The sequence below is a fragment of the Pseudophryne corroboree genome, chromosome 3, assembly GCF_028390025.1.
Source record: "Pseudophryne corroboree isolate aPseCor3 chromosome 3, aPseCor3.hap2, whole genome shotgun sequence".
NCBI classification, from domain to species: domain Eukaryota; kingdom Metazoa; phylum Chordata; class Amphibia; order Anura; family Myobatrachidae; genus Pseudophryne; species Pseudophryne corroboree.
This window is the reverse complement of record NC_086446.1, coordinates 17,662,260-17,683,689: the sequence shown is the minus strand read 5'-3', so window position 1 is coordinate 17,683,689 and position 21,430 is coordinate 17,662,260. Positions and strand designations below refer to the sequence as shown.

Below are 21,430 nucleotides of genomic sequence, written 5' to 3'. Positions count from 1 at the left end.
TGAGACAGCCATCTCATAAGTTAGGCCCCCGGTTCATCGGCCCTTATAAGATCACCAGGGTTATCAATCCGGTGGCATTTCAGTTAGATCTGCCCCGTTCTTTGGGTATCAATAAAACATTTCATTGTTCCCTTTTAAAACGGGCGATTAGTAATCCTTCTTCCAGTGGAAGACCTTCCCCTCTTCTGATACGTGGCCAGAGGGAGTTTGTTGTTGAAAGGATTCTTGACTCCAAGATGGTTCGGGGTCGGCTGTCATTTTTGGTGCACTGGAAGGGGTATGGCCAGGAGGAGCGGTCGTGGGTGCACAGTTGTGATCTTCATGCCCCCAGACTGATACGCTCTTTCTTCTCGCAGTTCCCCGATAAACCAGGTGGTAGGGGTTCTTTGACCCCTCGTCAGAGGGGGGGTACTGTTAGGGTCTCCTGCCCTGTGCTGCCACGACGTCATGGCAACCGGGAGACAAGTGCTAGCGGAGTAACCTGAGCGCAGCTGATACTCCGGTTCGGGTCTTTTGCTGTGCAGTGGTTACAGGCTCTGTGCACGGCAGGGGATTCGGTGCTGGTTTTTGTGCTCACAGTCTGTGAGGTCTGAGTGGGGCGTGGACAGCACCTGCTTTAAAAACCCTCTTCTCAGGTTAAGCAGATGCTGCTGAATCTTTGTTGGTTAGTCAGTTCCTGAAAGTTAGCCAGTACTGTGTAGCTTTGTATTTGTTGTTGCTTACTGCAAATAGGCCTTGGGGTTTGGTACTACACTCTGCCAATCCAGACCTAGCAGTAAGACTGAAGTCAGTCGTTTAACTTGCTGGGGTTCTTTTGCTACTCTGTGAACTTAGCAAGTTTGCGGCTGTATTCTCAGACTTGCCTGCCTAAATCCTTTCTCACTGCAAGGTGTTCAGGTGTCAGTTTAGTGGCAGTTAGCTGAACCTGTACACTGCAAGTGAGGATTAGGATTGTGGAGACTCTCCTTGTGTCTATCATTCCATCTCTGACCAAGGAGTTTACTGCCACACCCGTCGGTAACCCTTTAGGGTTTTGCTGTTGCCCTTAGCAACAGCATTTCGGGTTCTCTACGTATTAAAACACAACATCTTGCTTTTTCCATCTGAGCATTCCTAATATTAGGGAGACACCCAGTTTCTTAGCCTCTGGGCTTCTCTGTTCACTTTGTGTTTATTTTGTTACCCTATCACCTTCTGTGTACGTAATGTCATATTCCCCAGTCTGTCTGTGAGTTCATTTGTTTTGCATCCCTATTCGTTAAGACACCAGTACATTCCTGCAGGCACTGGTGTGCATAACAAATTCACACATAGGAACTGTCAAAAGCGTACACCCAGTGTGTGGGAACAAGAGAACGAGCTGCACTGGCATACATCACTTCTGGGGGAAATGAGAGGAATGAACTTTAACTATATGCAAGCAAAAGAAGAAAAATGGCTTGAAACTCCGGATTGAGTACATGTTAAAAAAGTGACTGTATGTAGTTTTTAGAATCCGGATAATCCATGACTGGATATCCTAAAGACCAATTATACAATATACTCAAATTTCTTCAGTGTTTTAAAGTTGTTCTTGATATTGGAAATGCCAGAATGTTGATATTTTAATGCACTATATAGGTAAAGCGGAGCTAATAAAATATAGATGTGTAATGTATAGGTCTGATGTCCCGAACCGTGATTGGTTCTTGGACACATGGGAAGGGACCAGTTGGTATTAATAGCCGACTGTGCTTGTTCTGCAACATGCCCTGAGGAAGGATAGCTTATCCGAAACGCGTTGGTACCTGTGCTGACCCCTGCCTGTAAGTGTTCATTATAGCCCTTACCCGTTATTAAGGTCCATTATTTTAAGACATCATTTTTTTATACAATTGGTTCCTGAGGGTATAGAGCAGAACAAACACAGGATCAGTGGGATCTTCATTGTTTTTTATGTTTTAATTGTTTTTATCTATTGTTACTTTTTTATACGTTGGAATAAAAACATTCCTCTTTTGACTAACACTTGGAAAGAATTTTGTTACTACCTGATTTTTGGCCTCTTGTTCAACCAATTGATGTGGTGAATGACATTTGGAACTTTGAGGAAATCGGGACGGTGGCACGGTTAAAGAAACCTTTTGTCAGGTCCGGGTGTTTTTGTGAATCCGTTAACCCGGGACCAACCACAGGTGTAGGTGCTGGGGTATGAAGAAAGCAGGGAGGACGAAGAAAGTTCCATTCCATATATTTATTGAAATTAACAATTCCAGTAAAGAGTTAAATGACAAGTTGTTAATCATCATATCATACTGAAGTATTGCAGGAATGGCAGAAATAATATGCAGGATAAATCTCAAAGACAAATAAAATTAATGTTCATGGTACTGTATATAAAACAAGCTGTTGAATAAATGTTGAATTGTCCAAATATAAACAAGCTTTGATGCTGAACTGCAGAATGTGATTAACTGGATAATGCAGACATGAAGAAATAACTGTAAGGATTTGCAATGGAGTTTTGAGAGTTAACTGAGAGACTGTGAAGAATTATCCTTGTTATGACAACATAGCAAATATAAAGTACTGAATAGGGTTACTTGCGGGTTCCGGAGATCACTGTGAAACTGTAGTAGATGACAAGGTGAAGAATGGGTTAAATGCAGAGTTGAACAAACGAACAGCTGAGGGAAATGGAATCCTCCGAACTTTGAATGGTAGGCCGACAAGGTAACCTCATGCAAGACTCTGGGAATTCAACTGTTTCCAGTAGGTGAGCAATTAACTGACAGCACAGCGGAGAGCCGGTGGATCTTTCAGCAGTGAAGGCTGCAGACGGACCTCTGGGAACGGAGGCGATATCTGGACCACGGGAATCACACAGGAATGCACGGAGAGAGCTCAGAGCTAGAGCACAGCGTTGATACAACAAAGCACTGGCCCAGAGTAACATAATCCCAGCCTACTTAAAGGCAGCACAAGCACGGGATTGGCTTACACCTGCCCACAGGTGTTTTCACAAGTGCTCTGTATTACCTATTTGGTCTCCAACATGGCCACCTCCTATACAGCAGACACACCGCAGTGCCTTAGGCCATTTGGTCCCCGCACTCACAGTTCCCAGATTCTGCATTACCTGTGCCACCGATCACGCCACGTCCCCACACGGGCGCACAGCACTGCGAGCAACCGCACTGGCAACGGATGAACCCCAGAACCCGCAAAGGTAAGAGACCGGTTCGTGACAGTACCCCCTCTTCTACGGGTGGTCTCCGAACACCTTTGAACCTTATCAGGATTTTTGGAGAAGTATTTCTGTACCAGTCTTGGAGCATGAACATCTTCAGAGAAAACCCAGGATCTCTCCTCCGGACCGTAACCCTTCCAGTCGACCAGAAACTGTAAACGTCCATATCGGGAACGTGAGTCCACAATCTCTTTAACTTCAAATTCCTCATTCTGCAAAGAGTGAACTTTAGGAGATTTGGACTGGGTAGTACGGAACTTATTGAGAATCAAAGGCTTCAGTAAAGATGTATGAAAGGCGTTAGGAATTCTCAAAGACGGTGGCAACTTGACTTTGTATTACACAGGGTTGAGTACTTTTACAATGGGAAATGGACCAATAAACTTGGGAGCAAATTTCTTAGAAGGAACTTTGAACCTGAGATTGCGCGTAGAAATCCAAACTTGGTCTCCCACCTTGTAATTCGGTACAGTTTTACGTTTTCTATCTGCAAAAGATTTATAACGAGCGGAAGTTTTGACCAACGACTTACGCACACAACTCCAGATTCTGGATAGACGTTGAAGCTCTTGATCTGCTGCTGGAACCTCTAGGGCTGGCAATGGATGGAACTCTGGCACACGAGGATGAAAGCCGAAGTTAATATAAAAGGGCGTAGATTCTGAAGACGAATGGAAGAGATTATTATGAGCAAATTCTGCCAATGGAAGGTAGTCAACCCAGTCATCCTGTGAGGACGATATATATAGCCGGAGAAATGTTTCAAGGTCTTGGTTTACTCTCTCAGTTTGTCCATCTGTCTGAGGATGATATGCAGAAGAAAAGTTCAACTTGACATTTAAAGATGAACAAAGCGACCTCCAAAACTTGGCCACAAACTGTGTTCCCCGATCAGAGATGATCTCTCGAGGAAGGCCATGTAACTTGAAGATTTCAGAGATGAACAATCTGGCTAATAAAGGGGCTGATGGTAACCCAGTTAATGGAATGAAATGTGCCATTTTCGAAAATCGATCCACTATCACCCAAATGGTATTTCGCCCTTTTGATGGAGGTAGATCGGTCACGAAATCCATTGAGATATGAGTCCATGGTTGTTTGGGTATGGATAATGGATGTAATAAACCTGGTGGAGAACTTCTTGGACTCTTATGTTGGGCACATTTAGGACATGCTGCAATAAACTCTTGGACATCGGCTTTGAGACGTGGCCACCAATAAGACTGTTGAATAAACTTGAGAGTCTTTAGAACCCCAGGATGACCCATGAAGGCAGAGGAGTGAGCCCAGGTAAGCAGCCGTTTTCGAAGACTTGTGGCGACAAAGGTCTTGCCAGGCGGAGGAACTGGAGAGGTTCGAGTCATTAAAAAGGACGTAGGATTCACAATGGCTTGATTCGTGGTAGCATCATTTAATTCAGAAGAAGCAAAGGACCGGGAAAGGGCATCTGCCTTTTTGTTCTGAGACCCTGGACGATAGGTGAGCTTGAAATCAAATCGTGTGAAGAAAAGCGCCCATCGAGCTTGTCGTGGATTCAAACACTGAGCTGACTGCAGATACAGAAGATTCTTATGATCAGTATAAACTGTAATGCGATGTTGTGCTCCTTCTAGAAGGTATCTCCACTCCTCAAATGCCAACTTGATGGCAAGTAATTCTCGCTCACCAATTGCATAATTACGTTCGGCCGGGAGGAACTTACGGGAGAAATATCCGCAGGGATGGACCTTTTTATCTTCAAAGACTTGTGATAACACAGATCCTACTGCTTCTGTAGATGCATCCACCTCTAGTAGAAAGGGACGATTCAAATCAGGCTGTCGAAGAATGGGGGCTGACACAAAGGCTTGCTTTAAATCAGAGAAGGCTTTGATTGCTTCTGAAGACCAGTTCGTAGGATTTGCTCCCTTGCGAGTTAGGGCTGTGATGGGAGCAGCTAACGTAGAATAATTCTTAATGAATCTCCTATAGAAATTAGCAAAGCCGAGAAATCGCTGAATCCCCTTGAGAGTTGTAGGAGTGGACCAATCTCGGATAGCTTGTACCTTACCGGGATCCATACATAGCTCTGATCCAGAAATGATGTAACCAAGGAACGGTATGGAAGATACTTCAAAAGTGCACTTCTCTAACTTACAATAAAGTTGATTTTTCCTCAGACGTGTCAGTACCTCTTTAACTTGGTGACGGTGAGACTTTATATCCCTAGAGAATATTAGGATATCATCCAGGTACACTACTAGACACTTGTAGAGAAGATCACGAAAAAGTTCATTCACATAGCTTTGAAAAACTGCAGGTGCATTACAAAGACCAAAAGGCATTACAAGGTATTCGTAATGCCCATCCCGGGTATTAAAAGCAGTCTTCCACTCGTCCCCTGCCTGGATGCGGATTAAATTGTAGGCCCCTCGGAGATCCAGTTTTGTAAACACAGTAGCTCCTTTTACCCGGTCAAATAATTCTGGAATTAAGGGTAATGGATACTTGTTTTTCACAGTGATCTCATTGAGTCCACGGTAATCTATGCATGGTCGTAACCCACCGTCCTTCTTCTTAACGAAAAAGAATCCGGCTCCTGCAGGTGAAGAAGATGGTCTGATAAATCCTTTGGTTAGATTTTCCTGTATATAATCAGACATAGCTTGCGTCTCTGGGATGGATAGCGGATAAATTCGTCCCCTAGGAGGTGTTTTACCCGGAACCAGGACAATTGGGCAGTCCCATTCGCGATGAGGAGGTAGAGAGTCTGCTGCTTGTTTACTGAAAACATCCGCAAAGGATTGATACACCGGAGGTAGGTCGGGAAGGCTAATTGACCGGAGAGGTACAATTGAGGCTAAACAGTCCTTGGTACAAGATTTACCCCATGAAAGGACTTCCATGGTTTGCCAATTAAGTTGAGGATTATGTTTCTGCAGCCAAGGTAAACCAAGTATCACATCTTGAGAGGCTTTGGGAATCACGTAGAAGGAGAGGTATTCGGAATGGAGCACACCAACTTTCATCTTGAGACATACGGTTCGATGAGTAATTATACCATCTGGAATTCGACTTCCATCCACTGCTGTAACGGCAACTGCTGCTTCCAGAGGCATGGTTTGAACTTTAGACCGTATGACAAAGGCTGAGGAGATGAAGTTCTCGGCTGCCCCGGAATCTAGGAGAGCTGAAACTTTCACTGTAGAACTTGGAACTTCTAATTGAATAGACAAGGTCGGCTCTTTCCCAGAACGTGATTCTAAAGTAACTCCTAGCTTAACCTCCCTTGAATAAGCTAGGAGCGAGAGTTTTCCAGGCCGGAGTTTGCAGGATTTGACCAAATGTTCGGAGGACCCACAGTACATGCAGAGGTTACCCTGTCGACGACGAAGTCGTTCTTCCTCTGTGAGGCGAGAGCGCCCAATCTGCATAGGTTCTTCTGTTGTTACCGGCGACTGTGATGAAGAATCTTGTCGAGGCCTAGGATGATAACGTGGACTGGATCGCTCTGCCCTGGATTTCTCTAAACATCGCTCTCTGTAGCGTAGGTCAAGTTTGTTACAGAGAGAAATCAATTCATCCAGTTTAGTAGGCACATCCCGGATGGTTAAATCATCCTTGATTTTCTCTGAATGTCCATTCCAAAACGCGGCGATCAGGGCCTCCTCATTCCAATTTAACTCTGAAGACAACGTGCGAAACTGAATAATATATTGACTGACAGGACGTAAACCTTGACGTAGACGGAGAATCTCCAAAGATGCTGAGGTGGTTCTGCCTGGTTCGTCAAAGATTCTCCGGAAGGATGATACGAACTCCTTGTAATTAGAGAGGATAGGATCACCTCTTTCCCATAATGGTGATGCCCACTCCAGAGCCTGACCGGAGAGGAGGGCAATAATATATGCAACCTTAGCACGAGCTGATGGGAAACTGGCGGACAACAGTTCGAACTGGATCTCGCATTGATTCAGGAATCCTCTGCAAAGTTTTGGAGTTCCGTCAAACTTACTCGGAGAGGGTAACTGCAAGCGGGACGTAGGCAACGTCACAGGAGAAACTGTAGTGGTAACTGGGACAACCGGAGTTGGAATCTGGACTTGAGACATTTTAATAGCCGTATGAAGAGTCTCTAAACGGTCTGCCATAGTTTGCATAAACTGCACTATTTGTGTCTGTATAGACTCCTGGTTTTCCAGACGGGAAAGGATATCTGACGTAGCACCGCCTCCTGCGAATTGGTCACTTGACGGATCCATGTGGCCAGTGCTTACTGTTAGGTCCGGGTGTTTTTGTGAATCCGTTAACCCGGGACCAACCACAGGTGTAGGTGCTGGGGTATGAAGAAAGCAGGGAGGACGAAGAAAGTTCCATTCCATATATTTATTGAAATTAACAATTCCAGTAAAGAGTTAAATGACAAGTTGTTAATCATCATATCATACTGAAGTATTGCAGGAATGGCAGAAATAATATGCAGGATAAATCTCAAAGACAAATAAAAGAAATGTTCATGGTACTGTATATAAAACAAGCTGATGAATAAATGTTGAATTGTCCAAATATAAACAAGCTTTGATGCTGAACTGCAGAATGTGATTAACTGGATAATGCAGACATGAAGAAATAACTGTAAGGATTTGCAATGGAGTTTTGAGAGTTAACTGAGAGACTGAAAAATTATCCTTGTTATGACAACATAGCAAATATAAAGTACTGAATAGGGGCCCTCATTCCGAGTTGTTCGCTCGTTCTTTTTCATCGCATCGCAGTGAAAATCCGCTTAGTACGCATGCGCAAAGTTCGCACTGCGACTGCGCCAAGTAACTTTACTATGAAGAAAGTATTTTTACTCACGGCTTTTTCTTCGCTCCGGCGAACGTAATGTGATTGACAGGAAATGGGTGTTACTGGGCGGAAACACGGCGTTTCAGGGGCGTGTGGCTGAAAACGCTACCGTTTCCGGAAAAAACGCAGGAGTGGCCGGAGAAACGGTGGGAGTGCCTGGGCGAACGCTGGGTGTGTTTGTGACGTCAACCAGGAACGACAAGCACTGAAATGATCGCACAGGCAGAGTAAGTCTGGAGCTACTCTGAAACTGCTAAGTAGTTAGTAATCGCAATATTGCGAATACATCGGTCGCAATTTTAAGAAGCTAAGATTCACTCCCAGTAGGCGGCGGCTTAGCGTGTGTAACTCTGCTAAATTCGCCTTGCGACCGATCAACTCGGAATGAGGGCCAGGGTTACTTGCGGGTTCCGGAGATCACTGTGAAACTGTAGTAGATGACAAGGTGAAGAATGGGTTAAATGCAGAGTTGAACAAACGAACAGCTGAGGGAAATGGAATCCTCCAAACTTTGAATGGTAGGCCGACAAGGTAACCTCATGCAAGACTCTGGGAATTCAACTGTTTCCAGTAGGTGAGCAATTAACTGACAGCACAGCGGAGAGCCGGTGGATCTTTCAGCAGTGAAGGCTGCAGACGGACCTCTGGGAACGGAGGCGATATCTGGACCACGGGAATCACACAGGAATGCACGGAGAGAGCTCAGAGCTAGAGCACAGCGTTGATACAACAAAGCACTGGCCCAGAGTAACATAATCCCAGCCTACTTAAAGGCAGCACAAGCACGGGATTGGCTTACACCTGCCCACAGGTGTTTTCACAAGTGCTCTGTATTACCTATTTGGTCTCCAACATGGCCACCTCCTATACAGCAGACACACCGCAGTGCCTTAGGCCATTTGGTCCCCGCACTCACAGTTCCCAGATTCTGCATTACCTGTGCCACCGATCACGCCGCGTCCCCACACGGGCGCACAGCACAGCGAGCAACCGCACTGGCAACGGATGAACCCCAGAACCCGCAAAGGTAAGAGACCGGTTCGTGACACCTTTCAAGGAACATAGGGAACCTAGTAGAGGTGAGTGTCCCCTGCAAGGGTCGTGGTGATGTCCAATTGATGCAATTTGAGATGCTGTGAAAAAGTTTAAAGAAACATTTTGATGTACATCCCGCACCGAATGGAGGTCAGTCCAAAGGTGCGAACCTAAGTGTGGAAGGAAAAGAATTCTACAACACTGAGGGAAAATAATTCTGCATCCAGATAGAGAAAACATTTGGGCAGAAACCAACTAGAGACCCCCTTAGCTATAGTAGCGCTTGTGGACTACTCTATTCTTTTTTGTATACACAGGGGCATTATGTGTATCTGGCACTACTAAAGTAATGTGTACATGGCACTACTAGGGGAATTATGTGTACCTGGCACTACTAGGGGCATTATGTGTATGTGGCACTATGAGGGGTAGTATGTGTACATGGCACTACTAAGGGCATTATGTGTACCTGGCACTACTAAGGGATTTATGTGTACCTGGCACTACTAGGGGATTTATGTGTACCTGGCACTACTGGGGGAATTATGTGTACCTGGCACTACTAGGGGAATTATGTGTATGTGGCACTGACCCCGGGGCAGCATTGACCTCTTAAAAAACTGGTGATTATAAGACATTTATGTCCCCTTAACCCCCGCCAGTATAAAGAATTTCTTAAAGTGCGGGAAGAAGCGCGCCATTTCCTCTCCTCTGGCTGCTGGACGCTGCTCCTCCTCACCGTGGCATACAAGTATCAGGGTGCAAAACGGGGGGGGGGGGGGCACTGTGATTTATAGTATATACATTTATATCTTGTGTACAAACGCTGCAGTCTGGGGCAGTTTCTAGCTGTCTCAGACCTGTACAGCAGCGTTGGGCTGTGAGCTGGCATACTCCTTCTGTGTCTCTCTCTGACTTCTATAGGTCTGTCCCCTATAGTCCGGTGTGTTTGTACACGTGTGGTGGACAATGTCTGAGGTGGAGTGCTCTTCCCAGGAAGAGCCTGTAATGGGAGCACAGCATGCATTAGGGTGGCCCCGTCGGCACCGCTGACTCCTGACTGGGCTAATGTGTTAAATGCTTTAAATATTAATATGGCTCGTATTAATAAAAGGCTGGAGAGAGCTGAGGCTCAGACCCAGGCGTATAAGAAATCAGTGGATGATGTGTTGTCTCAGGTCCAGGACTCTGCGGGGTCACAAAAGCGTACTTTTGACCAGTTGGCTGACACTAATACCGACACGGATACGGATTCCAGTGTCGATTATGCTGGTTCTAGATTAGATCCTAAATTAGCCAAGAGCATTCAGTACATGATTATTGCTGTTAGGGACATTTTGCACGTCTAGGATGACCCTACCGTTCCTGACACTAGGGTCTGTATGTACAAGTGGAAGAAACCTGAGGTAATGTTTCCCCCTTCTCATGATCTGAATGCTCTGTTTGAAAAGATGTGGGACATTCCTGACAAGAAGTTCCAAATTCCCAAGAGAATTCCGGTGGCGTATCCATTCCCCACTGCTGATAGGGAAAAATGGGAGTTAGTCCCCGTAGTGGATAAGGCCCTGTCATGTTTGTCAAAACAGGTGGCGTTGCCATCCTCCGGTACGGCAGCCCTTAAAGACCCTGCAGATCGTAAGCAAGAAGCTACTCTAAAATCCATTTATGCGACCACGGGTACACAACTCCGTCCGGTCATTGCTTCGTCATGGGTCAGTAGTGCTATTGAAAAATGGGCTGATTCTTTGTTATCAGATTTAGATACCCTGGACAGAGTCAGCATAATGCTAACGCTGGGTTACATCAAGGACGCTGCGGTGTACCTTAAGGAATCGCAAAGGGATATTTGACTTTTGGGAGCAAAAGCCAATGCTATGGCGGTAGCTGCTAGGCGAGCAATATGGATTCACCAGTGAAATGCGGATTCTGATTCTAAAAGAAACATGGAATCTCTGCCATATAAAGGAGGTGCGTAGTTTGGGGACGGTCTTACAGACTTATCTACAGCTACCGCTGGTAAATTGTCCTTTTTGGCTTATGTCCCCCCTAAACATAAGAAAATGCATCATTATCAAATGCAGTCCTTTCGGCCCAATAGATACTGAAAGGGTCGAGGCTCTGCCTTCCTTACTACTAGAGGCAGGGGGCGGGGTAAAAGAAACCCAGGCCCCCCTGCTTCCCAGGAGCAGAAGTCCTCCCCGGCTTCTGCCAAGTCCACTGCATGATGCACGTCTAAAGCTCTTCAGTCAGGTCTGGGATCGCTCGGGTCTGGACCCTTGGATTTTAAAAATTGTGTCACAAGGGTACAAGCCGGAGTTTCAAGATGTTCCCCCTCGCCGTTTTTTCAAATCAGCCTTGCCAGCTTCTCTGCCCAGCAGGGAGCTAGTGTGCGACCCAATACAAAAGTTGTCTCAAAACCAGGTCATTATCAAGGTTCCAATACACAAGGTGGAAAGCTGCTCAATCAGATTGTAATGTCACTCAGGTGCTAAAAGGGGAGGGGTAATTCTGTGTAGGAAAAAAAAACTGTGTTCCCTAATGCACACCGAGTGAATAATATTACTATATAATAATAGTCAGATAATACGGAGATCTTAGTTGCGTATATCTGCAGATATAGGGTTAAGCCCCCAGGCCGATCGACAAGGCTTCTCCGTCACTGGGGGTCCCTAATACTAGGTATGGGCCTGGGGCGCAGGACCCCACAATGTCGGCACAGGTCGGCCACCCCAGGTCAGCACACAGGTGAAAATTAATAGGGGTTAATAAGAAGCACAGAAGTGCTATGTAAGTGGTGTGATTAAAATAATATATACAAAGTGATAGGAAAAATAATAAGTGTTAATAAAGTGTTTTATTAACACTTAGGAAAAATAATAAGTGTTAATAAAACAAGGCATAAATGGGTCAGCATTAGGAGGGATTGCTGACTCCAGAAGTGCCATAGGGGAAGTCAGGGGTATCCCCAGGTAAGCTGGCTCTCAGATGCTGTAGGTGCCATTACCATGTGGCCTTACACTGGGAATTTAACCCAGATATATATATGTAATTATTTATGGGGTGGGTGTGGGGTGCAGTGGCCCCTGTGTCGGTATGGGTGGGCTGCTGCAGGTCGGCACACCCTAACACTTTATTAACACTTATTATTTTTCCTATCACTTTGTATATATTATTTTAATCACACCACTTACATAGCACTTCTGTGCTTCTTATTAACCCCTATTAATTTTCACCTGTGTGCTGACCTGGGGTGGCCGACCTGTGCCGACATTGTGGGGTCCTGCGCCCCAGGCCCATACCTAGTATTAGGGACTCCCAGTGACGGAGAAGCCTTGTCGATCGGCCTGGGGGCTTAACCCTATATCTGCAGATATACGCAACTAAGATCTCCGTATTATCTGACTATTATTATATAGTAATATTATTCACTCGGTGTGCATTAGGGAACACAGTTTTTTTTTTCCTACACAGAATTACCCCTCCCCTTTTAGCACCTGAGTGACATTACAATCTGATTGAGCAGCTTTCCACCTTGTGTATTGTATATAGAGAGGCACAAATGGGTCAGCATTAGGAGGGATTGCTGATTCTAGTAGTGCCATAGGGGAAGTCAGGGGTATCCCCAGGTAAGCTGGCTCTCAGATGCTGTAGGTGCCATTACCATGTGGCCTTACACTGGGAATTTAACCCAGATATATATATGTAATTATTTATGGGGTGGGTGTGGGGTGCAGTGGCCCCTGTGTCGGTATGGGTGGGCTGCTGCAGGTCGGCACACCCTAACACTTTATTAACACTTATTATTTTTCCTATCACTTTGTATATATTATTTTAATCACACCACTTACATAGCACTTCTGTGCTTCTTATTAACCCCTATTAATTTTCACCTGTGTGCTGACCTGGGGTGGCCGACCTGTGCCGACATTGTGGGGTCCTGCGCCCCAGGCCCATACCTAGTATTAGGGACCCCCAGTGACGGAGAAGCCTTGTCGATCGGCCTGGGGGCTTAACCCTATATCTGCAGATATACGCAACTAAGATCTCCGTATTATCTGACTATTATTATATAGTAATATTATTCACTCGGTGTGCATTAGGGAACACATTTTTTTTTTTCCTACACATTATCAAGGTTCCTCCTGCGCAGCAGGGAGTAGGCTTTTATTCCAGCCTATTCGTGGTCCCGAAGCCGGACGGCTCGGTCAGACCGATCCTAAACCTAAAAGACCTAAATTTCTTTCTACAGAAATTCAAGTTCAAGATGGAGTCTCTCCGAGCAGTGATCTCCAGTCTGGAGAAAGGGGACTTTATGGTCTCTTTGGACATAAAGGATGCTTACCTGCATGTTCCCATTTATCCTCCACATCAGGCTTTCCTGCGCTTTGCAATTCAAGATTGTCATTACCAATTTCAGACGTTGCCGTTTGGTCTGTCCATGGCTCCGAGGATTTTCACCAAAGTGATGGTGGAGATGATGCTTCTTCTGCGGAAGCAAGGTATCATGATTATCCCGTACTTGGACGATCTCCTGATAAAAGCGAGATGCAGGGACAGATTGATGCAACACATTGCACTGTCCCTGACGGTGTTGCGGCAACATGGTTGGCTCCTAAACCTGCCAAAATCTCAGTTGGTCCCGGCGACCTGGCTGTAGTTTCTGGGAATGGTTCTGGATACAGAACTACAGAGTGTTTTTCTCCCGGTGGAAAAGGCCTGGGAAATTCAGGCTGTGGTCAAGTTAATTCTAAAACCAACCAGAGTGTCGATCCATCAATGCACTCGATTGCTGGGAAAGATGGTGGCGGCCTACGAGGCCATTCAGTTTGGCAGATTCCATGCCAGAGTGTTCCAGTGGGAAATGGTCCGGTACCCATCTACACATGCAACAGAAAATAATCCTGCCTCCCCAGACGAGGATATCACTCTTGTGGTGGCTGCACAGTTCTCACCTCCTCGAAGGACGCAGGTTCGTGATCCAGGATTGGATTCTAGTGACCACGGACGCAAGTCTTCGGGGTTGGGGTGCAGTCACACGGGGGAAAAACTTCCAGGGAAGGTGGTCGAGTCAGGAATCCTGTCTCCACATAAATGTGCTGGAGTTGAGGGCCATTTACAACGGCCTCCTCCAGGCGGAGCACCTCCTTCGAAGTCTCCCCGTCATCATCCAGTCGGACAATGTCACAGCAGTAGCTTACATAAACCGCCAGGGCGGAACAAGCAGCAGAGCAGCAATGGCAGAAGCCACAAAGATTCTCCGTTGGGTGGAGAAACGGGTAAGCGCCCTGTCAGCGATCTTCATTCCAGGAGTAGACAACTGGGAAGCAGATTTCCTCAACAGACACGATTTCCACCCAGGAGAGTGGGGGCTTCATCCAGAGGTCTTCATAGAAGTGACAAATCATTGGGGAGTTCCCCAAGTGGACATGAGGGCATCTCGTCTCAACAAGAAGCTCCAGAGCTATTGTGCCAGGTCAAGGGACCCTCAAACCATAGCGGTGGACGCTCTGGTGACACCTTGGGTGTTTCAGTCGGTGTATGTTTTCCCTCCACTTTCCCTCATTCTGAGGGTGTTAAAGATCATAAGAAGAACAAAGGTTCCGACGATCCTCATTGTTCCAGACTGGCCAAGAAGGGCTTGGTATCCGGATCTTCAGGATTTACTAGTGGAAAATCCCTGCCCGTGTCTGTATCAGGATTTACCGCGGCTATGTTTGATGGCATGGCGGTTGAACGCCAAATCTTAGCCCGAAAGGGTATTCCCAGTGAAGTCATCCCCACTCTTATTCAGGCTAGAAAGGGAGTGACGTCAAAGCACTATCACCGTATTTGGAGGAAATATATTTCCTGGTGCAAATCCAAGAAGGCTCCTGCGGAGAAGTTTAACCTTGGACGCTTTCTCCACTTTCTACAAGCTGGAGTGGATGCGGGCCTTAAATTGGGCTCCATTAAAGTACAGATTTCTGCTTTGTCGGTTTTCTTTCAGAAACAATGGGCCTCACTTCCTGAGGTGCAGACGTTTGTAAAAGGGGTGTTGCACATCCAACCTCCTTTTGTGCCCCCTGTGGCACTTTGGGACCATAACGTGGTGTTACAGTTCCTTCAATCCCATTGGTTTGAACCTTTACGTAAGGTAGAATTGAAATTCCTTACTTTGAAAGTGGTCATTTTGTGGCCTTGGCATCCGCAAGGCGGTTGTCCGAATTGGCGGCCTTGTCTCACGAGCCCTTATTTGATCTTCCATGAAGATAGAGCTGAGTTGAGAACTCCGCAACAGTTTCTGCGGAAGGTGGTTTCCTCTTTTCATATTAACCAACCTATTGTGGTGCCAGTGGCTACTGGCGCTTTAGCTGAATCAAGTCTCTGGATGTGGTCAGAGCTTTGAAAATTTATGTCGCCAGAACGGCTCAGATTAGGAAAACAGAGTCTCTGTTTGTCCTGTATGCTCCCAATAAGATTGGGTGTCCTGCTTCCAAGCAGACCATTGCCCGCTGGATCTGTTAGATGGATTAGCAGGCTCATTCCACGGCTAGATTGCCGTTACCGAAATCGGTGAAGGCCCATTCCACTAGGGAGGTGGGCTCATCCTGGGCGGCTGCCCGGGGTGTCTCAGCATTGCAACTTTGCCGAGCTGCTACTTGGTCGGGGTCAAACACTTTTGTTAAGTTTTATAAGTTTGATACCTTGGCCGATGATGACCTCCAATTTGGTCAATCGGTGCTGCAGAGTCATCCGCACTCTCCCGCCCATTCTAGAGCTTTGTTATAACCCCATGGTTCTATTGATGACCCCAGCATCCTCTAGGACGAAAGAGAAAATAGAATTTCTCTGACGTCCTAGTGGATGCTGGGAACTCCGTAAGGACCATGGGGAATAGCGGCTCCGCAGGAGACTGGGCACAAAAGTAAAGCTTTAGGACTACCTGGTGTGCACTGGCTCATCCCCCTATGACCCTCCTCCAAGCCTCAGTTAGATTTTTGTGCCCGGCCAAGAAGGGTGCACACTAGGGGCTCTCCTGAGCTTCTTAGTGAAAGTTTAGTTTTAGGTTTTTTATTTTCAGTGAGACCTGCTGGCAACAGGCTCACTGCATCGAGGGACTAAGGGGAGAAGAAGCGAACCTGCCTGCTTGCAGCCAGCTTGGGCTTCTTAGGCTACTGGACACCATTAGCTCCAGAGGGACCGAACACAGGCCCAGCCTCGGAGTCCGGTCCCAGAGCCGCGCCGCCGGCCCCCTTACAGAGCCAGAAGCAAGAAGAGGTCCGGAAAAATCGGCGGCAGAAGACATCAGTCTTCAACAAGGTAGCGCACAGCACTGCAGCTGTGCGCCATTGCTCCTCAGGCACACTTCACACTCCGGTCACTGAGGGTGCAGGGCGCTAGGGGGGGGCGCCCTGAGCAGCAATATAAAACACCTTGACTGGCGAAAATACACCACATATAACCCCCAGGGCTATATGGATGTATTTTAACCCCTGCCAGAATTCACCAAAAAGCGGGAGAAAAGGCCGCCGAGAAGGGGGCGGAGCCTATCTCCTCAGCACACGGGCGCCATTTTCCATCACAGCTCCGCTGGAAGGACGTCTCCCTGACTCTCCCCTGCAGTCCTGCACTACAGAAAAGGGTAAAAAAGAGAGGGGGGGCACTAATTTGGCGCAGTTTTGATAATAACAGCAGCTATAAAGGGAAAAGCACGTTATATAGTGGTATTCCTGTCTATATATAGCGCTCTGATGTGTGCTGGCATACTCTCCCTCTGTCTCCCCAAAGGGCTAGTGGGGTCCTGTCCTCTATCAGAGCATTCCCTGTGTGTGTGCGGTGTGTCGGTACGATTGTGTCGACATGTTTGAGGAGGAAAATGAGATGGAGGCGGAGCAATTGCCTATAATAGAGTTGTCACCCCCTAGGGAGTCGACACCTGAGTGGATGAGCTTATGGAAGGAATTGCGTGACAATGTCAGCTCTTTACGAAAGACAGTTGACGATATGAGACAGCCGGCTACTCAGCTTGTGCCTGTCCAGGGGTCTCAAACGCCATCATGGGCTCTAAAACGCCCGTTACCTCAGAGGGCGGACACAGACACGGATACTGACTCCAGTGTCGACGATGATGAGACAAATGTGACTTCCAGTAGGGCCACACGTTACATGATTGAGGCAATGAAAAATGTTTTGCATATTTCTGATAATACAAGTACAGGTTGAGTCTCCCTTATCCAAAATGCTTGGGACCAGAGGTATTTTGGATATGGGATTTTTCCGTATTTTGGAATAATTGCCTACCATAATGAGATATCATGGTGATAGGACCTAAATCTAAGCACAGAATGCATTTATGTTTCATATACACCATATACACACAGCCTGAAGGTAATTTTAGCCAATATTTTTTATAACTTTGTGCATTAAACAAAGTGTGTGTACATTCACACAATTCATTCATGTTTCATATACACCTTATACACACAGCCTGAAGGACATTTAATACAATATTTTTAATAACTTTGTGTATTAAACAAAGTTTGTGTACATTGAGCCATCAAAAAACAAAGGTTTCACTATCTCACTCTCACTCAAAAAAGTCCGTATTTCGGAATATTCCGTATTTCGGAATATTTGGATATGGGATACTCAACCTGTACCACTAAAAAGGGTATTATGTTTGGTGAGAAAAAACTGCCTGTAGTTTTTCCTGTATCCGAGGAATTGAATGAAGTGTGTGATGAGGCGTGGGTTTCCCCCGATAAAAAACTGATAATTCCTAAAAGGTTATTGGCATCATACCCTTTCCCGCCAGAGGATAGGGCACGTTGGGAAACACCCCCTAGGGTGGATAAAGCGCTCACACGCTTGTCTAAACAGGTGGCACTACCCTCTCCTGATACGGCCGCCCTAAAGGAACCTGCCGACAGAAAGCAGGAGAATATCCTAAAATGTATATACACTCACACGGGTGTTATACTGCGACCGGCCATCGCCTCAGCCTGGATGTGCAGTGCTGGGGTGGCGTGGTCGGATTCCCTGACTGAAAATATTGATACCCTAGATAGGGACAGTATATTACTGACTATAGAGCATTTAAAAGATGCATTTTTATATATGCGTGATGCGCAGAGGGATATTTGCCGACTGGCATCAAGAGTTAGCGCGCTGTCCATTTCTGCAAGAAGAGGGTTATGGACGCAGCAGTGGTCAGGTGATGCGGATTCCAAAAGGCACATGGAAGTATTGCCTTATAAGGGAGAGGAGTTATTTGGGGTAGGTCTATCAGACCTGGTAGCCACGGCAACTGCTGGGAAATCCACATTTTTACCCCAGGTAGCCTCTCAACATAAGAAGACGCCGTATTATCAGGCGCAGTCCTTTCGGCCCCATAAGGGCAAGCGGGCAAAAGGCTCCTCATTTCTGCCCCGTGGCAGAGGGAGAGGAAAAAGGCTGCAGCACACAGCCAGTTCCCAGGAACAGAAGCCCTCTCCCGCCTCCGCAAAGTCCTCAGCATGACGCTGGGGCTTTACAAGCGGACTCAGGCATGGTGGGTGCCCGTCTCAAGAAGTTCAGCGCGCAGTGGGCCCACTCGCAAGTGGACCCCTGGATCCTTCAGGTGGTATCTCAGGGGTACAAATTGGAATTCGAGACGTCTCCCCCTCGCCGTTTCCTAAAGTCTGCTTTACCGACGTCTCCCTCAGACAGGGAGGCAGTATTGCAAGCCATTCACAAGCTGTATTCCCAGCAGGTGATAATCAAGGTACCCCTCCTGCAACAGGGAAAGGGGTATTATTCCACACTGTTTGTGGTACCGAAGCCGGACGGCTCGGTGAGACCAATTTTAAATCTAAAATCCTTGAACACTTACATACAGAGGTTCAAATTCAAGATGGAGTCACTCAGAGCAGTGATTGCAAACCTGGAAGAAGGGGATTATATGGTGTCTCTGGACATCAAAGATGCTTATGTCCCAATTTACCCTTCTCACCAAGGGTACCTCAGGTTTGTGGTACAGAATTGTCACTATCAGTTTCAGACGCTGCCGTTTGGCTTGTCCACGGCACCCCGGGTCTTTACCAAGGTAATGGCCGAAATGATGATACTCCTTCGAAGGAAGGGAGTTTTAGTTATCCCTTACTTGGACGATCTCCTGATAAGGGCAAGATCCAGGGAACAGTTGGAAGTCGGGGTAGCACTATCTCAGATAGTGTTGCGGCAGCACGGTTGGATTCTCAATATTCCAAAATCGCAGCTGATCCCGACGACACGCCTTCTATTCCTAGGGATGATCCTGGACACAGTCCAGAAAAAGGTTTTTCTCCCGGAGGAGAAAGCCAGGGAGTTATCCGAGCTAGTCAGAAATCTCCTAAAGCCAGGCCAAGTCTCAGTGCATCAATGCACAAGGGTCCTGGGAAAAATGGTGGCTTCCTACGAAGCAATCCCATTCGGCAGATTCCACGCAAGAACCTTCCAGTGGGATCTGCTAGACAAATGGTCCGGGTCGCATCTTCAGATGCATCAGCGGATAATCTTGTCACCAAAGACAAGGGTGTCTCTCCTGTGGTGGTTGCAGAGTGCTCATCTTCTAGAGGGCCGCAGATTCAGCATTCAGGACTGGGTCCTGGTGACCACGGATGCCAGCCTGAGAGGCTGGGGAGCAGTCACACAGGGAAGAAATTTCCAGGGCTTGTGGTCAAGCCTGGAGACATCACTTCACATAAATATCCTGGAGCTAAGGGCCATCTACAATGCTCTAAGCCTAGCAAGACCTCTGCTTCAAGGTCAGCCGGTGCTGATCCAGTCAGACAACATCACGGCAGTCGCCCACGTAAACAGACAGGGCGGCACAAGAAGCAAGAGGGCAATGGCAGAAGCTGCAAGGATTCTTCGCTGGGCGGAAAATCATGTGATAGCACTGTCAGCAGTGTTCATTCCGGGAGTGGACAACTGGGAAGCAGACTTCCTCAGCAGGCACGACCTCCACCCAGGGAGAGTGGGGACTTCATCCAGAAGTCTTCCACATGATTGTGAACCGTTGGGAAAACCAAAGGTGGACATGATGGCGTCCCGCCTCAACAAAAAACTAGACAGGTATTGCGCCAGGTCAAGGGACCCTCAGGCAATAGCTGTGGACGCTCTGGTAACACCATGGGTGCTGTGAAAGGGACGGGGAATGGTGGAGTCTGCACAGGATCTCTCAATATGAAAACTTACTAGTTAATTTGGCATAGGGTAACCCTATGATTAATTTCGTGTTAACCAACATATGGCCGTATGTTTGAGTAATTCATAGCCGGCACTAGGTTGGTGGTGCTCCCAGAGGTAGTTCAGTAAACTGATACAAAGAAATTGTATGGTTCCTGTATAGTGCAGGAGCCAAAGAGAAGAAGAAAGACTACAAGTCTCTTCTGGGGCACTCTTCTGTAATAATTTATGTGATATTATAGTATTAAAAAATAATAACTTTTATTAATATTCCTCTTAAAATATAGAGCTATGAGGCAAAAGAATATATAAGTAGAACAAAAATGGAGTTGCTATCTATTGATAAAAAGGATAATCCATCCAATTTCAATAAAGTTGACTGTATAAGGTGATACAAATCAACACAAAATGAATGACCGGCTCCGTTTAAGCAAAGTATATATTCACATATATGTCTCTCTGGTATTGAAGATGCTGTGATCCTGATGTAAGTGAAATGATTATCTTGTTTAATTTCAAGGAGTTGAGAGTGTTGTTGTATGGGATCACTTACTTGGGGTACTAGACAGGAGAGATAATTCTCAGTATAGTTCCGCTGGGCTCACCATGTTCCTTTGAGTGAAATTCAGTTTTGATGGGTTATGATTGGTATTGACTGGTGCTTAGGCTCCAGGTCTACTTGCTTATAGCAGGATAAAAATACCTGCAGTGCCAGGTATTCTCTGGTGGTCTCCCAACCAAGTACTGACCTGGCCCACAGTGCTTGGCTTCCAAGATCAGACGAGGTTGGGCATACTCAGTGTGGTATGACCGCAGGTGATTTATCCTGCTTTATAATGCCCAGAACTAGGTACGGTGTATAGTCAATTTATCAGGAACTCTTATTGTCCGGATATCATGGACTCTTGGATGTCCAGAATTTGGGAGTACAATAAGGTAAGTAGATGGTGTGGGGGAGGACTATTTGAACTAAGTCCTAGGCCACAGTTCAGTTTGCTGTTGGGTATGATGCTGTCCCAAAAGCTACTTGTTGCACTAAATTGTTTTCCTTCCTAATCAGTCATAAATTGATGATAATTGATGTAAACTTGTGTTTATACAGCAATCCCATAGAAATATGGAAAACCAGGTGCAACAATGAGAAATGTA

General features: G+C 46.4%; 1 pseudogene; it reads right to left on the bottom strand.

The window, feature by feature from the left end:
• Positions 1–20,981: 20,981 nt before the first annotated feature.
• LOC134896262 (5S ribosomal RNA) lies at positions 20,982–21,099 on the bottom strand (annotated as a pseudogene).
• Between the last annotated feature and the right edge of the window lie 331 nt (positions 21,100–21,430).